Here is a 24,700-nt window from a genome sequence, read left to right as displayed (position 1 = left end):
AAATCACTCGTATCATATGTTGTATAAGGTAATTAGTGCATGGAACAGTCATCACGGCTCCCCCAGACTACAGGAATGTTATATTGTTTATTCAGATGCAATATCAAGATATGGCTGCTTGACAGAGAATTGGGTAAACGCAATAACAGCTGTCGGTATATGGGGGCTTCCCAGACGTAGTGCTAATAATAATACTGAAGTTACTCTGCCAGCACATTTGTGAGGGACATATGAATTAGAAAAAAGCATACTAATAAATACTTGTATCCTCATTGCAAAAGCATAATGTTGGGTCTAGGAAGAATGGTTATAGGATGGGCTTTATGCATGGCAACATGGAGTCAGTTGGGCCAATAATAAAATAGGTTGTGTAATGTTTACTACCGTTATACTACCGTATATACTCGAGTATAAGCCGACCCGAATATAAACCGAGGTCCCTAATTTCACCCCAAAAACCCAGAAAAAAAAAAGTTATTGACTCGACTATAAGCCTAGGGTGGGAAATACATCATCCCCCCCATGTCATCATCCAGACCCCCTAACACCCCCGTCGTTAACACCCCCGTCATCATCACCCTGTAATTTTCACCCCCGCCATCATCACCCCGTCATCATCACCCTGTCATCATCCCCCCCCCCCTTCATCATCACCGCCTGTCAATCCTCTCAGTGGTCTTCAACCTGCGGACCTCCAGATGTTGCAAAACTACAACTCCCAGCATGCCCGGAGTTGTAGTTTTGAAACATCTGGAGGTCCACAGGTTGAAGACCACTCCACGGGCCTTCGTCATCATCCAGACCCCCCCTTTAGTTTTCTATTCACCGGTGGGGAGGGATAGGCGTTCCGGGCTATACATTTTCACGGGGAGGCCCTCTTCTCTGCTCCGGGCCGGCCCCGGACTAGTGAAGTTGCCTTGACGAAGACGCACAGTGACGTTCATGCGCAGCAGACGTCCCTGCGCATGAACGTCCCTGTGCATCGTGTTAAAGGGGTACTCCGCTGGAAAACATTTTTTTAAATCAACTGGTGCCAGAAAGTTAAACAGATTTGTAAGTTACTTCTATTTAAAAAAATCTTAATCCTTCCAGTACTTATCAGCTGTTAAATTCTCCACAAGAAGTTATTTTCTTTTTGAATTTCCTTTCTGTCTGACTACAGTGCTCTCTGTGGACACCTCTGTCCATTTTAGGAACTGTCCAGAGTAGGAGCAAATCCCCATAGCAAATCTTTCCTGCTCTGGACAGTTCCTAAAATGGACAGAGGTGTCAGCAGGGAGCATTGTGGTCAGACAGAAAGGAAATTCAAAAAGAAAAGAAATTCCTGTGGAGAATTTAAAAGCTAATAAGTACAGGAAGGATTAAGATTTTTAAATAGAAGTAATTTACAAATCTGTATAACTTCTTGGCACCACTTGATTTAAAAAATATATATTTTCCAGTGGAGTACCCCTTTAAGATTAGAAAGTTGATCTGTGATTGGTTGCTTTGGGAAAAACCAGACAATTAGGGTTTCAGGCTGATTGATAAATCTGGGGATATTTAACCCTATGAGAGGCTCAATGGGGGAGATTTATTAAAACCTGTGCAGAGAAGAAGGGGGAAGGAGAAGGAGGATACCACTCAGAATTTCCTCTTTGAAATTCTGAGTGGAATTTACCCGGAGAGCATGGGCTTTAAGAATCCATGTGCAGCAGGTGCCACCGGAATGAATTGCTGCCATGACCATGAGGACCTGCGCTGTCCCATTGATGGCAAATCAGCTCTGGGTGGAATTACGGACTCTCTTTCAGTCATTGAAATTTTCGCTGCAGAATTTCACAGTGTGCAAAGTGTAGCAGAATAAAATACTGCTGCACCAGAATCTGGAATTGTCCTGGGTGGAAATTCTGTAGTGTGCATGGGCTCTAAAATTAACTCAAAATCAGTATAACTACACTTAAAAATAGCAAAATACTGGCGAGTTTTGACCGTACTTGTCTCAATTTCGGATTTTATGTATGGACTTTACTGTCGTTCAAGAGGTTTGAGCACCCCGAATAGTGTGCTGAGTTTTATATGCTTGCTAAGCTGGTGGTGGTGCTGGTGGTTATTTAGGAGCTGCTGGGCCGACTGCTGTGTCTCTCTTCAGTTGAAAATCTTTGCACAGTTTGATGATCAGCTGATCACGGCCCTCTGCTAGGACAACCAGTCAATAAGCTTGAATCTGCTGAAACTTGGCAGAAATTGTGTAATTCTCCAGCAGTGCCACCACAGAAGTAAAGCATTATACAGTGTCCACAGTTATCTGTGTATTGCATGGAAGTTTTAGGTCCTCCAGAGCAAGAGATACTCTTTGGGTATGTTCACTCGTACTTAAAGGGGTTAACCAGGAAAAAACTTTTTTATATATATATATCAACTGGCTCCAGAAAGTTAAACAGATTTGTAAATTACTTCTATTAAAAAAATATTAATCCTTTCAGTACTTATGAGCTGCTGAAGTTGAGTTGTTCTTTTCTGTCTAAGTGCTCTCTGATGACACCTGTCTCAGGAATTGTCCAGAGTAGAAGCAAATCCCCATAGTAAACCTCTTCTACTCTGTACAGTTCCCGAGACAAGCAGAGATGTCAGCAGAGAGCACTGTTGCCAGAAAGAAAAGAACAACTCTACTTCAGCAACTGATAATTATTGGAAGGATTAAGATTTTTTAATATAAGTAATTTACAGATATGTATAACTTTCTGGAGCCAGTTGATATATTAAAAAAAGAAGTTTTTTTCCTGGAATACCCCTTTAATTTGGTGCATATTTCAAGCTGCCGATTTTCAGATTTCATCTATTTATTTAACCTGTTAAGGACCAAGAGCATACCTGTACGTCCTGGGTCCTTTCCCTTTCTATAACGCGGGGCCACGGTCTAACAACAGCCAGGATCCGTGGCTAATAGCGATCAGTGCCGAGCGCTATTAACCATTTAGACGCGGCGTTCAAAGTTGATCGCCGCGTCTAAAGTGAAAGTAAACTAATGCCGGTTAGCTCAGGGGGCTGTTCGGGACCGTCGCTGTGAAATCGCGGAATCCCAAGCAGCTGTAGGACACAAGGAGGGTCCCCTTACCTGCCTCCTGGTGTCCGATCGCCGAAGGAATGCTCACTGCCTGAGATCTAGGCATGAGCAGTCAAGCAGCAAAATCATTGATCAATGGCTTCCTATGAGAAACCATTGATCAATGTAGAAGATCAGTGTGTGCGGTGTTATAGCCCTCTATGGGAGCTATAACATTGCAACAAAAAGTGGAAAAAAAAGTGAATAAAGATCATTTAACCCCTTTCCTAATAAAAGTTTGAATCACCCCCCTTTTCCCATAAAAAAAAAAAAACTGTGTAAATAAAAATAAACATATGTGGTCTTGCCGCGTGCGGAAATGTCTGATTTATAAAAATATATCATTTATTAAAAATTCCAAAGTCCAAAATAGCATATTTTTGGTCACTTTTTATATCATGAAATAATAAATAAAAAGCCATCAAAAAGTCCAATCAATACAAAAATGGTACCGCTAAAAGCTTCAGATCATGGCGCAAAAAATGAGTCCTCAAAACGCCCCATACGCAGAGAAATAAAAAAGTTATAGGGGTCAGAAGATGACAATTTTAAACGTATACATTTTCCTGCATGTAGTTATGATTTTTTCCAGAAGTACGACAAAATCAAACCAATATAAGTAGGGTATCCTTTTAATCGTATGGACCTACAGAATAATGATAAGGTGCTGCGTAGAAACGGAAGCCCCCAAAAGTTACAAAATGGCGTTTTTTCTTCAATTTTGTTGCACAATGATTTTTTTTCCGTTTTGTCGTAGATGTTTGGGTAAAATGACTGATGTCATTACAAAGTAGAATTGGTGGCGCAAGAAATAAGCCATCATATGGATTTTTAGGTGCAAAATTTTAAGAGTTATGATTTTTTAAAGGTAAGGAGGAAAAAATGAAGGTGCAAAAACGGAAAAACCCCTGGTCCTTAAGGGGTTAAATTGATTAAATCCTTAGCATTATATTCACAGTAGATGAAGTATAAGTGAATTAACCCTTTGTAGAGTAGGGCTCTGTATGATTATTTAACATGGTATTTTAAAGTGTGTTTACTAAACTGAACAACCCCTTCAGACTGTGAATTATTCTTCAAAGTGAAATTTCCCTTTAAAACATTCAGGTCTGCACATTCATGTTGTGGGAGTTTTTCCATGTGTTGTAGCTTCGTTGCTTGTTACATAACAGGCACGGAAACAGACATGTGCCTGAGCTAAGGATAGCCCTGCTCCTACAGAACTTAGTGGATTAACAAGATACATTCCTGATTTGCCATTGTGGGAGCCGTGACTTTTATCCTGACACTGAATGACATTGTAATCTGTGTCATTTAATTATGTTTTACAACAATTAGTTCATCATCTCGAGGAAGACAACTCCATCTGACACTAGGTTTCCTACAGCTAGAGGGGCTCTATGTATGCTATGATTTTTATATGGGGCTTGCTAAGATATGCATTGCCTTACAATTGGCACCATTCAGTCAGTGACTACATTGGATCTCTGGGCCTTAAAGGGTTACTCTGCTGCTTATGTTTTTTTGTATATGTGCCCTTTTTTTTATTGTGCTATGTGTTCGCTTGTGTTTGGTTTCGTTAATCAGGATGTTTTTTTTTTTTTTTTTTTTTTTTTACCTTTTTTTTTTTTTTTCTCTTTGGCCTCCATGTTGCGGTTGGAACGTGTCTCTTCCTCTTTGTGACGGTGTATGCGCCGGCCCCCTGCGTGATCTCTTGGGCTCTCCCCCTTGTTGAATATGCATGTGTTTCGCTGCTTGCCACCTCCTATCTGGGTGTCGCTTTCTTGCGTTGCTGTCTTGTAATTGGGTGCCTCTGCTACAATCACGCTACTTCTGTCACATTATTGCACGTCAGAAGCTTTGTTTGATTTCCGATATTTTTTTTAAGTGCTGCCTCCCCCCAGCAATGCTGCCCGAGGTAGCACCCCACGGGTGCCTTATGACAAATACATCTCTGATCTCAAGGCTTTTTCAGTGGGCAGTCCAGAGAGGGCAGGGAGCCCTATAACAAAGATAAGAATCCTTTCAGGTGCTGTTTGACACCTCCACATTCCAAGTACAAGGGGCAAAAACAGTTGGCACCCCCATCTCATTTTAATAACCTACATGTTTGCCACGGGTGGGTTCACACCATGTTCAGGCTGGATATCACCAGTATATGTCAGGATGCTGGCAAAATTGCTGACATATACTATGGCATACCCATGACGAGTTAACTTTTTGTTTTATAAGTTTTATTCATTTTCTAATACAAAACAAGAAAATGTAACACAATACAACAAATACAAATAGTACATTTTGCCAACCTACCTCCACAACCACATAACCCTATAGAGAGGGAAGGAGTACCCACAAAAAATGAGTTCAAGTTAATGGAACAAATGTAGCCAACTAGTGTCTACATTCAATCCATTTCCCAAACTATACTTTTATTTTGTGTGATAAAAAAAAAAAAAACCCCTCAGTACTCTATTCAAAAGACCTGCAAAAATAAGCCAGTCTATTAAAGGGTACCTCTAAAAAAAACAGGCTGTGAACAAAGCAGACTGGCAGCTCGTAGTGTTTAGGACTCCAGCATGAGTCTGAAATGCTTGCTGTCAGGACTGGTAGGGAGACCCCTAGTGGTCATTTCTTCAAAGTGGAAAATTAAAAAGAAAGAAGCATATTTTTTAATAACATGCAATTGTAAAGTTATTCTGCATACATTAATCTATAATATATCAAAAGTTTTTTTTGTGAGAGGTACCCTTTAAAGTGAACACTAGAGCATGCATATTTATTTATTTAGTTTTTTGCAAGTATACAGTGTCATACAGCAGGAATGTGGTGTAAACGCAGCCTAACTTTGCAGCACCTTTTTGGACCACACATCTGTGCTTTAATCTGGAATAAGACCAAAAGTGAAATGGGCCCTTGCTATTCAGGGCCCTGTAGCAGCCACACGGATGGCCCTCATGGCCCTTCACCTTTGGTTGAGCTAGAAAACACATACAAACACTGGGCGATTGTTATTTTTTCTATTTTGAACTGCAGCTTTCTTTTCATCTTCATCCATTCCTCCAAAGTAAATAAATATCTGTATAGTTAGATTCATAGGTGGGTAAATACGCTGACGGTTAAATAAAGAGTCTTATTATAACGTTTATTGTGAATGTCATTATCCTATAGAAATGTGTAAAAATATCCCGGTGGTAAAGTGGTTTATTATGCCAGGCTGTTCATTCCAGAATCATCGGTTCTGTGCCAATTCAAACAGAATGTCGCCAACAGAGACCTGATAATCATAAGGACAAGTGAACACACACTACACAATGTACAGTCAGCCAGTCTGACATTTACTTACTGAGAACGTTATTAGAAGATCAGTAGGAAACTGTTGATATAAGTTAAAGGGGATGTATGATATTGGAGAAAAGCGGTCATTTGTTTTTCCCCAAAACAGCACCATTTTTGACCATAGGCCGTGTCTGGTATTGCAGCTCGGGTCCATACAAGTACATTTTTTAGACCAGATAAGAGAGTACATACTGTAGTTTGTATAGAAGAAAAGTGTTGTCTTTTGGTTGGCAGAACATAGTTTCAAACAGAGGGGGGCAGTACACTGGAACATGACTATTGTGTTAGACGGGATGTTTATTTTGTCACTGTACCTTAAAGGGGTTATCCAGTAAATTTTTTATATACATATATATATATATATATATATATATATATATATATATATATATATATGTCAATTGGCTCCAGAAAGTTAAAAAGATTTGTAAATGACTTCTATTAAAAATCTTAATCCTTTCAGTACTTATGAGCTGCTGAAGTTGAGTTGTTCTTTTCTGTCTAAGTGCTCTCTGATGACACTTGTCTCGGGAACGGTCCAGAGTAGAAGCAAATCCCCATAGCAAACCTCTTCTACTCTGTGCAGTTCCTGAGACAAGCAGAGATGTCAGCAGAGAGCACTCTTGCCAGACAGAAAAGAACAAATCAACTTCAGCAGCTGATAATTATTGGAAGGATTAAGATTTTTTAATAAAAGTAATTTACAATTCTGTTTAACTTTCTGGAGCCAGTTGATATAAAAAAAAAGTTTTTTTCCTGGAATATCCCTTTAAATTTAACTTTATCAAAAGTAAAGTGTTTGTACTCAATTGCCCTGATTTACTAAGAGTGAAGTGTAGTTTTCTTTGTGGGTTTTAATTTCCTACAATTTTTTTCCTTGGTATTTACTTATGTTTCCCTACATTTTGCACTTTTCTCTACACATTGCTTTTTTACACATGCTCTGATCTGTCGGGTTTTCCTCAGCTCAAATCCACCACATTTTCTGTGGAAACTTTAGTAACTATGTTGGGTTTTTGTGAAAATGTCACCGACATGCCCCTTTTCGGTGGCCAAGCCCACCTTTTCTGATGGCCACAACCCTTTTTGGGGTTTTCTCAGTAAAATGAGAGTTAGTCAGGTTTTTTACAATTCTGGTGCAAATTTTGGCGCAAATTATGCTGCAGACAGAATTTCTGAAGCAATTCATGTTGGGTTTACAATAGTAAATCAGGGCCAATGTTATGTTTTACTCAATAGGCATACTTACCGACATTTGAATCCCAAATTATTGCACACTTGCATCCGGGAACATGCCCAAACATCTAGAAACACCCCCTTTTTGTTTTATTAGCCACCAGCACCCACCCCCTTGACTAGTTATTCGTGTTCAGGCAGCATTTTTTCAACTAGAGTATATCAGAGTAACGCCATGTTCACATTGCCGATACAGTGTGGAATGTCTGGACGGACGGACATTCCGCACATTTAAATGATCCGGCGGGCGGTAGGAGCGCGCGGAAATGCGCTGTCTCATAGACGACAATGCATTCACATTCGACACATATGCGTCTATTCTTTCTGCGGACATCTGCAGCGGAAATTCAGCTGTGTGCACAGTGCAGCAGAATCCCATTAAAATCAATGGGATTCTGCTACAGCTGAGTTTTCAAGAAGAATATATATATATATATATATATATATATATACATGTGTGGTATGCCTTGGGGGGTGTACGGTAGTTGGGAAGTTGTAGTAGATAAGGGGTTAATGTTAACCCTATAGTTCGTGACACCAGGCTGAGGGCTAGTATGCTGAGGTAATTCTCCGGCCTTTCGCCGCCCTTCCCAGAAACGATAGGTGCATGAAATGACTGAAGGTCCACAAGGTACTTGAACTTGGGTAACTTTACTTAAGTGCTTGCGGTACATCCAGTGAACAATGACAGTCTCAGGAATACAGTCTTTATATAGCTCAATGACTGACAATTGTTGCGGAACTGGAAATAGATTAGAGTCTCTGAATTTAGGGTAATTATTGCAGATCCGTCCGGATTTAGGGGATAGATAAGGTCCGGTGGTCTTGCAGAGTGCGTGGGGATTGATACACTCAGAAATTAGAAGTTATCGGCCGTTGCCGCAAGGTTCAGGCCTAGACTCACTGATCTCAGCAGCACAGATGCTTCTTGCTTGCTTGCACAGGAACAAGAGAGAGAGAACATGGCCACCACTCCCTTATATGGGCAAGGGGCGGGGCTAATCTGATTGGTCCGAACATCCGTCATTCACTGTTACACAGTGTGATGGGATTAACTACGTCACAAGGACCTCCAAAGGTCCTAAAACAGAAATACCATAGAGTTCACCTGACCACGTGACCCGCAGGTCCTGCTACGCTATGGGCAGGTAATTACTATTTATTTACATTTGTACAATCTTATATATTCAAATCCTAAGTGGTTACTGGGCAATTACCAACTGGATGAGAGGTGACTAGGGGTGGACTAGACAATTGGAACCCCGACGTCCTAGGGACTCTGGCTATGGGGACCCACAATAAAGGTACCGGATAGGATACGGTACCGGGACACCACACATGCATGTCCCCATACTCTAGGCCAGTGTTTCCGCACAAGGTTGCCTTCAGCTGTTGCAAAACTACAACTCCCAGAATGCCCGGGCAGCCAAAGGCTGTCCGGGCATGCTGGGAATTGTGGTTTTACAACTACTAGAGGCACCCCGATTAGGAGGCACTGCTCTAGGCTGTCTAAATCAGCAGGATCCGGCAACGCAGCCTCTGCAGTGGATCGTATCAGACCTAGGTGCCTTCATACATTACATTCTATGCTATCACTCTAGCTGGCACTCGCTTTTAAACTTGATATTTAATAACAGGACTTGGAAACCTTGAAGACGTTGAGTCAAGTTCGTACATGTTTGTCAGGTCTATTGTTTTTGTCCAACCCATCTTGGCAAATAAATGTTTACACTTTTTTTTTTTAATTGCTTTGAATTACCATGATGACCGATTTAGATGAGAACTGTGTAATACTTGCATTTGACTGTGGTAGCGCTGCAGAGAAACTGAACACTTACTGCTGGGTTCTTCCATAGATTATAGCTGATCAATGTCCCAGCAGTGGGGCACCCTATATTTGACTGATCATCAGAAGGCTCCATAAAAAGTGTCCCTGTTTAAAGGGGTATTCCAGGATATTTTTTTTTTATTTGAGTATGCTACGGTTCTGTAAATTGAATGTAGTTCATAATATAGTCAGAAAAGTATAGAAAGTCCAGCTCACCTACTAGTTCCCGTGCTCGGATCTCCACCCAGACTCCGTGTGTCCAGCAATGAAAGAAGAAGAAATGATCCAGCACTTGGAAAAACAGCTGCTTCATTTGAAATCCTTTTTAAAATAGCATGGAGCTGTTACATTTCACATCATCTGAGGGATCTTGATGCGTTTCGAGCGCATGCACTCGAAACGCGTCAAGACCCCTCAGATGATGTGAAGTGTAACAGCTCCATGCTATTTTAAAGAGGATTTGAAAATGAAGCTGCTGTTTTTCAAAGTTCTGGATCATTTCTTCTTCTTTCACAGTTCATAATATAGTATCTGTACCTGTGTGTGTGATGGTGGTCTCGTAATTCTTCTGTGATTTTTGCATCTATATTAATTTTTAACTGCATACAAAATGAATGTCGTCTCAGATTTTCTAGGTTGCAGTGCGGCCGAGACATTACATCACGAGTCAGGTGTTCAGTGGGAGCCCTGTCTTTGCTTCATTGGGTGAAGCCGCCGCTTGGTGGGAGAAAGATCATTCTGCAAGAATTTGCAGAACAGCTGGAGGCACCCTGGTCAGAAAACACTGGTCTATTGCATTGAAGGCAACACAGGTGTGCTGCAATGGGTGGGGTGGCTGATGTGTGGAAGAAGAAAAAACAAAGAACAATGGGATTTGTCGTTTAAGAGAACGAACTCCAACAGGAATTTGAAGTGAAGCCAGTTCAAAAAAATAAAGTCACAGCATTATAGTGATCTCACAACACAGGCATTTAACCCCTTAAGGACTCAGCCCATTTTGGCCTTAAGGACTCAGACAATTTAATTTTTACGTTTTCATTTTTTCCTCCTCGCCTTCTAAAAATCATAACTCTTTTATATTTTCATCCACAGACTAGTATGAGGGCTTGTTTTTTGCGCGACCAGTTTTCCTTTGTAATGACATCACTCATTATATCATAAAATGTATGGCGCAACCAAAAAACACTATTTTTGTGGGGAAATTAAAACGAAAAACGCAATTTTGCTAATTTTGGAAGGTTTCGTTTTCACGCCGTACAATTTATGGTAAAAATGACGTGTGTTCTTTATTCTGAGGGTCAATATGATTAAAATGATACCCATTATTACATAGTTTTATATTATTGTTGCGCTTAAAAAAAAATCACAAACTTTTTAACCAAATTAGTACGTTTATAATCCCTTTATTTTGATGACCTATAACTTTTTTATTTTTCCGTATAAGCGGCGGTATGGGGGCTCATTTTTTGCGCCATGATCTGTACTTTTTTTTGATACCACATTTGCATATAAAAAACTTTTGATACATTTTTTATAATTTTTTTTTTATAAAATGTATTAAAAAAGTAGGAATTTTGGACTTTTTTTTTTTTTTCGTTCACGCCGTTAACCGTACGGGATCATTAACATTTTATTTTAATAGTTCGGACATTTACGCACGCGGCGATACCAAATATGTCTATAAAAAAAATTTCACGCTTTTTGGGGGTAAAATAGGAAAAAACGGACGTTTTACTTTTTTATTGGGGGAGGGGATTTTTCACTTTTTTTTTTAACTTTTACTTTTAAATTTTTTTAATTTTTTTTTTACACTTGAATAGTCCCCATAGGGGACTATTCATAGCAATACCATGATTGCTAATACTGATCTGTTCTATGTATAGGACATAGAACAGATCAGTGTTTTCGGTCATCTTCTGCTCTGGTTTGCTCGATCACAGACCAGAGCAGAAGACGCCGGGAGCCGCACGGAGGAAGGAGAGGGGACCTCCGTGCGGCGTTATGAATGATCGGATCCCCGCAGCAGCGATGCGGGCGATCCGATCATTCATTCAAATCGCGCACTGCCGCAGATGCCGGGATCTGTATTGATCCCGGCACCTGAGGGTTTAATGGCGGACGCCCGCGAGATCGCGGGCGTCGGCCATTGCCGGCGGGTCCCTGGCTGCGATTAGCAGCCGGGATCAGCCGCGCATGACACGGGCATCGCTCCGATGCCCGCGGTTATGCTTAGGACGTAAATGTACCACAGCGTTAAGTACCACCGCACCAGGACGTACATTTACGTCCTGCGTCCTTAAGGGGTTAAAGGGGTATTCCAGGAAAAAACTTTTTTTTATTTATCAACTGGCTCCAGAAAGTTAAACAGATTTGTAAATTATTTCTATTAAAAAAATCTTAATCCTTTCAGTACTTATGAGCTTCTGAAGTTAAGGTTGTTCTTTTCTGTCTAAGTGATCTCTCATGACACATGTCACGGGAAACGCCCAGTTTAGAAGAGGTTTGCTTCTAAACTGGGCGTTTCCCGAGACACGTGTCATCAGAGCACTTATACAGAAAAGAACAACCTTAACTTCAGAAGCTCATAAGTACTGAAAGGATTAATATTTTTTAATAGAAGTAATTTACAAATCTGTTTAACTTTCTGGAGCCGGTTGATATATAAAAAAAAGTTTTTTCCTGGATAACCCCTTTAACCCCAAGACAAGCTGTGAGTGCAGGGCTCACAACTAGAGGAAAAATCCTCCCACTGTCAGCTTGTGTCCGGTTACTGTCAGTGAGGACAAGCTGGGAGTTGTAGTTTTGCTAATGCTAGGGGAGATGTGAGCAGACAGCATACTGAGGGAGAGGGTGGAGACCTGCACAGTGAGGCCACACCCCCTCCCTTTGAGAGGAATTCAGACTAGTGAGCTAAATTAAAAGTGTACTAAAAAACATAAATAAAGGTGCTAGACACATAAAAATTAGATGTACATGGTCAGGATTAGGTACTGAGTGATATATTAAAAAAAAAGTTGTTGGATCTGACGGGTACACGTTAACAAAAGTTTTGACATCAGAGGCCACAGCCTCTTGCTTGCTCTCACCTCTATGAATTACCATATTTTACGCCCTATAGGACGCACCGGCGTATAAGACACACCCAATTTATAGGTGCAAAATCTAAAAAAATAAAGATTCTGAACCCAACAGTGGTCTTCAACCTGCGGACCTCCAAATGTTGCAAAACTACAACTCCCAGCATGCCCGGACAGCCGTTGGCTGTCCGGGCATGCTGGGAGTTGTAGTTTTGCAACATCTAGAGGTCCGCAGGTTGAAGATCACTGGATAGGAGGTTATACTCACGTGTCTCCGCCGCTCCGGACCCGTCACCGCTGCCCTGGATGTCGCTCCATCGCTGTTGCCACGTCCCCCTGGTGTCCCCGACGCTCCGGACGTCTTCTTCCCCGGGATCCACGCTCTCCGTTGCGTCATCACGAATCTACGCACGCCGCTCCTATTGGATGATGGGACGGCGTGCGTGACGACGTGATGATGTCGAAGGAGAGCGCCGGCCAAGCAGGGGATCCCGGAGCAAACACCGAGGAGGCAGGTAAGGTCCTGTAAGCTGTTTGGGACGCCGCGATTTCACCGCGGCGGTCCCGAACAGCCCGACTGAGCAGCCGGGTTAGTGTCACTTTCCCTTCAGACGGTCAGCTTTGATCGGCGCGTCTGAAGGGTTAATACAGGGCATCACCGCGTCCTGTATTAGCCGCGGGTCCCGGCCGTTGATGGCCGCAGGGACCGCCGTGATAGGGGTGTATTCGCTGTATAAGACTTCCAGTTTTGGGGAAGAAAAAGTGTGTCTTATACGGCGAAAAATATGGTATGTACAGAGCCTGTATGTCAATCTAAGATGAGCTGGGAGGTGATGGCGATAAAGGAAGTTGACACTTTGCTGAGAAATAAAATGGTGATTTTGTAGGATCCAGAAGAGGTAGCGTTTGCTTTTATACCCTAACAACTATCCAACAGTGTTTACACCTCTTAGTAGCAAATACAGCTGACAGATTCCCTTTTATGTAAATATTATCTATTTAAAATAATAATAATAATATTACAAGCTGGTAACCCGACTATAATACAGGAGGAGTGTTGCATATTGTGTGTGGGATATTTTGGGGGGTACTTTTGGGTACATATAAGCAAGTGGAATCCTTATTGAGGGATTTAATTACATAAATCCAAAAGACTAACAAGTCACAAGAGAATTGCCACAACTAATACCGAGTCACAAGAGGCCTAACACCAGTCTAGATGCCATCCTCTGAGAGTCCACGTTACATGCTGTGAATTGTACTTGGAAATTCACACGTAAATACATGTCATGGGAAGGGTATTTGCAAAAGTATATAAATATTGTCCCTGATATTTCCTGACAAATCTAGTTACACCTATTCTCCAACCAATCCATCCTCGGCTCACTCATTGGGGGAGATTTATCAAAACCTGTGCAGAGGAAGAGTGGTGCAGTTGCCCATAGCAACCAATCAGATTGCTTCTTTCATTTTCCACAGGCCTCTAAAGAGGCCTGTGGAAAATGAAAGAAGCAATCTGATTGGTTGCTATGGGCAACTGCACCACTCTTCCTCTGTACAGGTTTTGATAAATCTCCCCCATTGCTACTGACATCACAATCCTTTCCTGAAAGACAAAACCCTGACCGACTGCAACTTAGGACTGTCTTGCAAAATTCACTGACACTACTAGCCTCATCCAGATACAGGATTTTATATATTACCGCACCTCGTAGGTGTTTTTACTCTGCCCTCAATATTTTGTTGGGTTCCTCTCTACTCATTGGGAAGAATGCCTGATACATCTCTCTAGATGAATGTAGTCTGTGAATAGCGTCTTGCTGGTTGTTATTGTTATTTTGCCTGTGGTCATTTCTGTGCTGTTGTCTTGGCCTATATATTTTACTAACAGCTGTGTTTGTGTGTACTGGAGCTTCACTAAGCCAGGCCGAGCAGCAAGAAAATCCGGCATGGATTACTTAGTACTGTATACCCTGTGCTATAGAAACGTATTATCAGGGCCGGTGCAAGGATTTTTGCCTACACAAGCAAAGCTACATTTTGGTGACCCCCCCCCCCCCAACAACAGCACCCTCTATACAGTGCTCCCATATAGTGTCTGTGCCCCATATAGTGCTTAATATATACAGTGCCCCTATATAATGCCCGTTGCCCCATATATACAGTGCCCCCAGCCCCCATATAGTACCCAACATATTCAGTGCCCCTGCTGGCTGCCCTCATATATGCAGTGCCCCCATATAGTGGTCAATATATATATGTATACCAATAGAGAAGAGAAAAACAAGTGGCACTGCTAGCAACCACAGGGTCTAATAATAAAGGATACACACCGGAGGTTTACAACAGATAGGTACTTGTACAAGGGGTCCCATCGGCGGTGCTAGGTGAAACAGAACGTAGTCAATAATAGAGCTGTCACGATTCGGCTGGCAGGAGGTGGATCCTCTGTGCCAGAGAGGGATTGGCGTGGACCGTGCTAGTGGACCGGTTCTAAGCTGCTACTGGTTTTCACCAGAGCCCGCCGCAAAGCGGGATGGTCTTGCAGCGGCGGTAGCAACCAGGTCGTATCCACTAGCAACGGCTCAACCTCTCTGACTGCTGAAGATAGGCGCGGTACAAGGGAGTAGACAAGAGCAAGGTCGGACGTAGCAGAAGGTCGGGGCAGGCAGCAAGGATCGTAGTCAGGGGCAACGGCAGGAGGTCTGGAACACAGGCTAGGAACACACTGGGAAACGCTTTCACTGGCACGATGGCAACAAGATCCGGCAAGGAAGGGAAGGGGAAGTGAGGTTAAATAGGGAAGTGCACAGGTGAATACACTAATTAAACCAACTGCGCCAATCAGCGGCGCAGTGGCCCTTTAAATTGTAGGTCCGCCGGGACAGGACCGACGGAGAGCGAGTCAGGTACGGGAGCCGGGGTGCGCATCGCGAGCGGGCGCCACCCGCATCGCGAATCGCATCCCGGCTGGAAGAGGTATCGCAGCGCACCCGGTCAGCAGGTCTGACCGGGGTGCTGCGATTGCGAGGATGTTGCGAGCGCTCCGGGGAGGAGCGGGGACCCGGAGCGCTCGGCGTAACAGTACCCCCCCCCCTTGGGTCTCCCCCTCTTCTTGGAGCCTGAGAACCTGAGGACCAGACTTTTGTCTAGGATATTGTCCTCAGGTTCCCAGGATCTCTCTTCAGGACCACAGCCCTCCCAATCTACCAAAAAAAATCTTTTTCCTCTGACCGTCTTGGAGGCCAGTATCTCCTTTACGGAGAAGATGTCAGAAGAACCGGAAACAGGAGTGGGAGAAACAAGTTTGGGAGAGAAACGGTTGATGATGAGTGGTTTAAGGAGAGAGACATGGAAGGCATTGGGAATACGAAGAGAAGGAGGAAGAAGGAGTTTGTAAGAGACAGGATTAATCTGGCACAAGACTTTGAAAGGACCAAGATAGCGTGGTCCCAGTTTGTAACTGGGGACACGAAAGCGGACATATTTAGCGGAGAGCCATACCTTGTCTCCGGGAGCAAAAATGGGGGGGGTTCTTCTTTTCTTATCGGCAAACCTTTTCATGCGGGATGAAGCCTGTAAAAGAGAATTTTGGGTCTCTTTCCATATGGTGGAAAGATCACGAGTTACTTCATCCACAGCGGGCAAACCAGAGGGCACGGGAGTAGGGAGGGGGGGAAGAGGGTGACGGCCGTACACCACGAAAAATGGGGACTTAGCAGAAGATTCAGAGACTCTGAAGTTGTATGAGAATTCGGCCCATGGTAGAAGATCTGCCCAGTCATCCTGGCGGGAGGAAACAAAATGCCGTAAATAGTCACCCAGGACCTGGTTAATTCTTTCTACTTGCCCATTGGATTGGGGATGATAAGAAGAAGAGAAGTTTAATTTAATCTTGAGCTGTTTACAGAGGGCCCTCTAGAATTTAGACACGAATTGGACGCCTCTATCCGAGACGATCTGCGTGGGCAAACCGTGAAGACGAAAAATGTGTACAAAAAATTGTTTTGCCAACTGAGGCGCTGAAGGAAGACCAGGAAGAGGAATAAAATGTGCCATCTTGGAAAATCGATCAACGACCACTCAAACAACAGTGTTGCCACGGGATGGGGGTAGGTCAGTAATAAAGTCCATACCAATCAGTGACCAAGGCTGTTCGGGGACAGGCAGAGGATGAAGGAGACCAGCAGGCTTCTGGCGAGGAGTCTTATCCCGGGCACAGACAGTACAGGCCCGCACAAAATCAACAACATCCGTCTCCAGAGTCGGCCACCAATAGAAACGAGAGATGAGTTGCAGGGACTTTTTGATGCCCCCATGGCCTGCGAGGTGGGAGGAGTGACCCCATCTGAGAATCCCGAGACGTTGGCGTGGAGAAACGAAGGTCTTCCCTGGAGGAGTTTGCCTGATGGAGGCTGGGGAAGTGGAGATCAGACAGTCAGGAGGAATGATGTGTTGCGGAGAGACCTCTGCTTCCGAGGCATCCGAGGAACGAGAGAGGGCATCGGCCCTAATGTTCTTGTCGGCAGGGCGAAAATGAATTTCAAAGTTAAAACGGGCAAAGAACAACGACCACCTGGCCTGGCGAGGGTTCAGCCGTTGGGCAGATTGGAGATAGGAGAGATTCTTGTGATCGGTGTAAATGATAACTGGAAATTTTGATCCCTCCAGCAGATGTCTCCATTTCTCAAGTGCCAATTTAATGGCCAGTAGTTCTCGATCCCCGATGGAGTAGTTTCTCTCTGCCGGAGAGAAGGTCCTAGAAAAAAAACCACAAGTAACAGCATGCCCGGAAGAATTTTTTTGTAGAAGGACCGCTCCAGCTCCCACTGAGGAGGCATCTACCTCCAATAGGAAGGGTTTAGATGGGTCAGGTCTGGAGAGCACGGGAGCAGAAGAAAAGGCAGACTTGAGCCGTTTAAATGCGTCTTCCGCTTGGGGAGACCAGGACTTGGGATTGGCATTTTTCTTGGTTAAAGCCACGATAGGAGCTACAATGGTGGAAAAGTGTGGAATAAATTGTCTGTAATAATTGGCGAACCCCAAAAAACGTTGGATAGCACGGAGTCCGGAGGGGCGTGGCCAATCCAAGACGGCAGAGAGTTTATCCGGGTCCATTTGTAATCCCTGGCCAGAGACCAAGTATCCTAGGAAAGGAAGAGATTGACATTCAAACAGACATTTCTCCATTTTGGCATAAAGTTGATTGTCTCGAAGTCTCTGAAGAACCATGCGGACATGCTGGCGGTGTTCTTCTAAGTTGGCAGAAAAAATCAGAATATCGTCCAGATACACAACAACACAGGAATATAAGAGATCACGAAAAATGTCATTAACAAAGTCTTGGAAGACGGCAGGGGCGTTGCACAGGCCAAAGGGCATGACCAGATACTCAAAGTGTCCATCTCTGGTGTTAAATGCAGTCTTCCATTCGTCCCCCTCCCTGATGCGGATGAGATTATAAGCACCTCTAAGTCCAGTTTGGTAAAGATGTGGGCACCTTGAAGGCGATCAAAGAGTTCTGAGATAAGAGGTAGAGGGTAGCGGTTCTTTACCGTGATTCTATTAAGTCCGCGGTAATCAATGCAAGGACGCAGGGAGCCATCTTTTTTGGACACAAAAAAAAATCCAGCTCCGGCAGGAGAGGAGGATTTGCGGATAAACCCCTTTTTTAAATTTTCCTGGATGTATTCAGACATAGCAAGAGTCTCTGGAGCGGACAGAGGATAAATTCTGCCCCGGGGTGGAGTAGTGCCCGGGAGGAGGTCAATAGGACAGTCATAAGGCCTGTGAGGAGGTAAAGTCTCAGCTTGCTTTTTGCAAAATACGTCAGCATAGTCCATATAAGCCTTAGGGAGACCGGTTACAGGGGGAACCACAGGGTCACGGCAGGGAGTACTGGGAACCGGTTTAAGACAGTCCTTGAAACAAGAAGTACCCCAGCTCTTGATTTCTCCTGTGGACCAATCAAGGGTTGGGGAATGGCGTTGAAGCCACGGTAATCCAAGGAGAATTTCGGAAGTGCAATTGGAGAGGACCAAAAACTCAATTTTTTCGTGATGAGGTCCGCTGCACATTAGGAGGGGTTCCGTGCGGTAACGCACGGTACAGTCCAATCTTTGATTGTTAACACAATTGATGTAGAGGGGTCTGGCGAGACTGGTCACCGGGATGTTGAACCTGTTGATGAGAGAGGCCAAAATAAAATTTCCTGCAGATCCAGAGTCCAAGAAGGCCATAGTAGAGAAGGAGAAGATGGAGGAAGATATCCGCACAGGCACAGTAAGGCGTGGAGAAGCAGAGTAGACATCAAGAACTGTCTCCCCTTTGTGCGGAGTCAGCGTACGTCTTTCCAGGCGGGGAGGACGGATAGGACAATCCTTCAGGAAGTGTTCGGTACCGGCACAGTACAGGCACAGATTCTCCATGCGGCGTCGTGTCCTCTCTTGAGGTGTCAAGCGAGACCGGTCAACTTGCATAGCCTCCACGGCGGGAGGCACAGGAACGGATTGCAGAGGACCAGAGGAGAGAGGAGCCGGGGAGAAAAAACGCCTCGTACGAACAAAGTCCATATCCTGGCGGAGCTCCTGACGCCTTTCGGAAAAACGCATGTCAATGCGAGTGGCTAGATGAATAAGTTCATGCAGGTTAGCAGGAATTTCTCGTGCGGCCAGAACATCTTTAATGTTGCTGGATAGGCCTTTTTTAAAGGTCGCGCAGAGGGCCTCATTATTCCAAGATAATTCGGAAGCAAGAGTACGGAATTGGATGGCGTACTCGCCAACGGAAGAATTACCCTGGACCAGGTTCAGCAGGGCAGTCTCAGCAGAAGAGGCTCGGGCAGGTTCCTCAAAGACACTTCGAATCTCCATGAAGAAGGAGTGTACAGAGGCAGTGATGGGGTCATTGCGGTCCCAGAGCGGTGTGGCCCATGACAGAGCTTTTCCGGACAGAAGGTTGACTACGAAAGCCACCTTAGACCTTTCAGTAGGAAACTGGTCCGACATCATCTCCAAGTGCAGGGAACATTGTGAAAGAAAGCCACGGCAAAACTTAGAGTCCCCATCAAATTTATCCGGCAAGGATAGTCGTAGGCCGGAAGCGGCCACTCGCTGCGGAGGAGGTGCAGGAGCTGGCGGAGGAGATGATTGCTGGAACTGTGGTAGTAGCTGCTGTAGCATCACGGTCAGTTGAGACAGCTGGTGGCCTTGTTGCGCTATCTGTTGCGACTGCTGGGCGACCACCGTGGTGAGGTCGGCGACAACTGGCAGTGGAACTTCAGCGGGATCCATGGCCGGATCTACTGTCACGATTCGGCTGGCAGGAGGTGGATCCTCTGTGCCAGAGAGGGATTGGCGTGGACCGTGCTAGTGGACCGGTTCTAAGCTGCTGCTGGTTTTCACCAGAGCCCGCCGCAAAGCGGGATGGTCTTGCAGCGGCGGTAGCAACCAGGTCGTATCCACTAGCAACGGCTCAACCTCTCTGACTGCTGAAGATAGGCGCGGTACAAGGGAGTAGACAAGAGCAAGGTCGGACGTAGCAGAAGGTCGGGGCAGGCAGCAAGGATCGTAGTCAGGGGCAACGGCAGGAGGTCTGGAACACAGGCTAGGAACACACTGGGAAACGCTTTCACTGGCACGATGGCAACAAGATCCGGCAAGGAAGGGAAGGGGAAGTGAGGTTATATAGGGAAGTGCACAGGTGAATACACTAATTAAACCAACTGCGCCAATCAGCGGCGCAGTGGCCCTTTAAATCGTAGAGACCCGGCGCGCGCGCGCCCTAAGGAGCGGGGCCGCGCGCGCCGGGACAGGACCGACGGAGAGCGAGTCAGGTACGGGAGCCGGGGTGCGCGTCGCGAGCGGGCGCCACCCGCATCGCGAATCGCATCCCGGCTGGAAGAGGTATCGCAGCGCACCCGGTCAGCAGGTCTGACCGGGGCGCTGCGATTGCGAGGATGTTGCGAGCGCTCCGGGGAGGAGCGGGGACCTGGAGCGCTCGGCGTAACAAGAGCAAACAAAGAACAAAATTACACCTGCACTCACCGCAAGGGTACCGCAACTCCGGCCTCACTCGAACGGTGCCTCCAATCAGCGATCGGGCATATCAGATGTGGAGCGCTCAGAAAAGGCAGTCGCCAGTCACAGCCCCCACACACTGCTGTGCTGTACCTGCGTGCCCTGCCTCAGAGGAGTGATCGCATACAGCACACACGTGTCAGAGTGCCCAAGCCTGGCGGGGGGCGGCGTGGCTGGCTTGTCAATGTTTAATATGATAGATTGCTGAAGGGTTGGCGAATTGACTTCAGTTCATTTAACATTATAAGGTGCATATTGTCAATGGATCAAAATAATAAAATATATAAAGAAAGATAGATAATAGATCGATAGATATGAGATAGATACAGTAGATAGATAGATATTAGATAGATGGATAGATATGAGATAGATAGATTCATAGATAGATATGAGATAGATAGATATGAGATAGATAGATAGATAGATATGAGATATATAAATAGATGATTGATAGATAGATATGAGATAGATACAGTAGATAGATAGATATTAGATAGATGGATAGATATGAGATAGATAGATTCATAGATAGATATGAGATAGATATGAGATAGATAGATATGAAATATATAAATAGATGATTGATAGATAGATATGAGATAGATAGATATGAGATAGATAGATAGGAGATAGATAGATAGATAGATAGGAGATAGATAGATATGAGATAGATAGATATGAGATAGATAAATAGATAGATAGATAGATATGAGATAGATAGATAGATATGAGATAGATAGATATATATGAGATATATAAATAGATGATAGATAGATAGATATGAGATAGATAAATAAATAAATAGATAGATAGATATGAGATAGATAGATAGATAGATAGATAGATTTGGTGAACATACATTGAACTTTTAAAAAGACTAAAAGAGAGTTCTTTAAAGAAGTAAATTATGGATATGGGCAGAAAGGGGATGTTTACACAATTGGGAATTCTGTGATACACCCTTTGTATATAGAAGGAAAGACCTTATGCATAAGCAAATATGAAGACATATGTTTTTAGTACATCTTTCTGTTTGTGTGTATTTGGTCCAGACTGCTGCTGGAACCGTATCCAGAATGGGCATCTACAGTAACATAAATATAACCTGGGCACTTTTGTGCACTGCTTCAATTTATGTATTTGCAGATAATGCCTATGGATGTAGCACAGCTCACCGTGTAAATGTACCAAGTGTGTTTTCCATACATTGATAAAACTATCATGTATTGTAGTGGTCTCCAAACTGTGGACCTCCAGATGTTGCAAAACTACACCTCCCAGCTCCCGTTGGCTGTCCGGGCATACTAGGAGTTGTAGTTTTGCAACATCTGGAGGTCCACAGTTTGGAGACCACCTATGTATATGGTTTAAATGTGACTCAACCCTTTCGGAAATTTGGCTAGGAACTACGCCTTAAAAAGCTCTATCTAAAGATGCTTTGTACCAACTTGAAAGTTTTTTTTTTCTTTTCATATTTTCCGTCATAAAACCACTTTGTCCTTGTCTGACTCCCGTATGACCTTCCAGAATGTCAGCCCCCTCCATTATGTGCTATTCCTAAAACAGGTCCTGCTCTATGAAAAGAGTGCGCCCATTATCTAGCACAGCAGTGCATTGTGTAGAGTGTGCAGGAACAGCACAGGAAGATTCAGAGCCAGACAGGCTGGCTTAGTGGGAACATGTAAATCGGAGGAAACTGCACAAACACACAGCCAAGCGCACATCTTGTTCGCAGATCAAAACACTTGTAGTATTCCAGGCAGGAGGAGGCAGATTATCTGCACAGCTCTGATTTCTTATATAGTATTCTGTATCAACAGGGAGGAAAGACCAAGAACCAGGACATTCTGGAGAACTATCCACATGGTCCTCAACAGTCCAAATCTACTAGGAGTACTGAATCAACACTTGCTGGCGCTGTCAGTCATATATAAGGTAAGTTCACTTAAAGGGGTAGTACATGTAAAGCTAGCTTTAATAGCATAACCGGCTATGGGCATATAGGGCTTAGGCGTCTGCTGGGTCCTATAATGCAACTACTAGTACTGTATTCCATATGTTTACATTGAATTGTATGGAAGGTGCTCCACGATGAGTGCTAAGGACAAGGACTAGAATGTCACTGCCTCTACCTCACCCATCTGAAATGGCGCAAGCGACATAGGGGTCCCTGTATGAGAACAGTTTGTAATTGGGGCTTGTTCACATTGCCATCGTGCTCCGGTACATGGAGCTAGTCCATCAGAATGACAGGAGCTTAGCAGAAGAAAAAGAAATACTGCATGTCCTGTTTTTTTCTCTGCTAAATCCGGTATAATACTGGATTACCGACAGAACCCACACAAGTCAATGGGATTTGTCAGGACCTGGTGGTGTCAGCAGGGCTGGTGCACAGATTTTTGCCACCCTAGGCAAAAGCAAATTTTTCCGCCTTTTTGACTCCGCCCATTGGCACAGCCTTTGATATGTCCCACCTTACTACTGGGGTGACACACTGTAACAAACCCCCTCCGCATGTAATTAGCGAACTACTGGGGTGACACACTGTAACAAGCCCCCTCCTCATGTAATCACCTTACTACTGGGGTGACACACTGTAACAAGCCCCCTCCTCATGTAATTAGCGAACTACTGGGGTGACACACTGTAACAAGCCCCCTCCTCATGTAATCACCTTACTACTGGGGTGACACACTGTAACAAGCCCCCTCCTCATGTAATTTGCGAACTACTGGGGTGACACACTGTAACAAGCCCCCTCCTCATGTAATCACCTTACTACTGGGGTGACACACTGTAACAAGCCCCCTCCTCATGTAATTTGCGAACTACTGGGGTGACACACTGTAACAAGCCCCCTCCTCATGTAATTTGCGAACTACTGGGGTGACACACTGTAACAAGCCCCCTCCTCATGCTGCTGGCTGATCCAGTGGTTTGGTGCTGGTTTTGATTCTGGTTGTCTAACTTTCTTGCAACTTGCAAATAAATATTATTATGCATACATAGATCCCTATGAACAAGGGTGCATGCATCATCAGTTGGGCTGAGTTTGTGTCATAGTTGGGGTATGTTCACACAGCGTAAGAATCACTGACATATTTTATTTCACAAGCAAATTTTTGTCTGTTTCGCAAAAAAAATTTCAAAAATGCAGCCGCAAGAAAAATAAAATAAATGTGCCCGATTACGGATGAAAACGCACGCGTGAAATAAAATACACCAGCAAATTTGAGGCTGTGTGAACATCCCCTTTTACTAACACATTAAGAAATAAGGGTAACTATGGTTTTGAAAGCTCATTCTCTAAGTGTGTGATTGTGCATGGGGGGATGGGTATCTGATCGCTGAGACCCCCGTGATCTTCTAAACAGAGCCCCATCTCTGTCCGCTCAGCTTACCAGTCATGTCTTCTTCCTTGGTAGACGTCCTCGGGTGAACAGGGGTGACGGACCTCTCAGTTCATCACCGGTTATTGGCTTTTAGGGGCTGGATCGCGCAGGAAAAGCAGGTAAGTTGAGCTCCGAGAGCCGGGCCCCGTTCAGGATATCGCAGGGGGTCCCAGCAATCCGACTCCCACGATCACACACTTTTCTCCAATCTCATGGATAGGGGATACAATTTATTTAAACTGGAGTATCCATTTAAGCAACCAATTGAAATCTACACCTGCATCTTAAGCAGCAGTATCAATCACACAGTCACAGCTCAGTTGTTTTTATCGTGTATATATAATGTATGTTCTAAATAATCATTGTGCCAAGAAATAGTTCATCTAATATTTTTTCTGTGAACAAGTCGGGTGCTTACGGGAAGTTCAAAGTGACAACGCTCAGGTCCGAACGATGAGGTGACAATAGGAAATAATCAGAAGTGCATTGTGCTGCCTGTGCATATGTGATCATACTCAGTTATAACACGGACGGCCTTTATGTCTCCGGCCTTTGAAGTCTAATTGTGTTTTGAGGCCTTCAGTGAATTACCATTCATAGATTATATTAACCCTATGTCTGCAGCATTGTCACAAGGTTCGCAGGTTTCCTTCACGAATCAACCTTGT

General features: G+C 44.2%; 1 protein-coding gene across 4 annotated transcripts in view; it reads left to right on the top strand.

Annotated features, from left to right (window-relative positions):
• Positions 1 to 24,700, top strand: part of NIM1K (NIM1 serine/threonine protein kinase) — a 107,855-nt gene that overhangs the window by 20,277 nt on the left and 62,878 nt on the right. For 3 of the 4 annotated variants that reach the window (XM_056540634.1, XM_056540610.1, XM_056540627.1), the window contains exon 2: positions 22,461 to 22,575. The gene's annotated coding sequence lies outside the window, so the exon portion shown is untranslated. Of the gene's footprint in view, positions 1 to 14,134; positions 14,274 to 22,460; positions 22,576 to 24,700 lie in introns of those variants that run through there. The other variant, XM_056540619.1, reaches the window with a different exon arrangement.

This window comes from Hyla sarda, chromosome 1 (genome assembly GCF_029499605.1).
Source record: "Hyla sarda isolate aHylSar1 chromosome 1, aHylSar1.hap1, whole genome shotgun sequence".
NCBI lineage: Eukaryota > Metazoa > Chordata > Amphibia > Anura > Hylidae > Hyla > Hyla sarda.
This window is presented reverse-complemented; position numbering and strand designations above follow the sequence as displayed.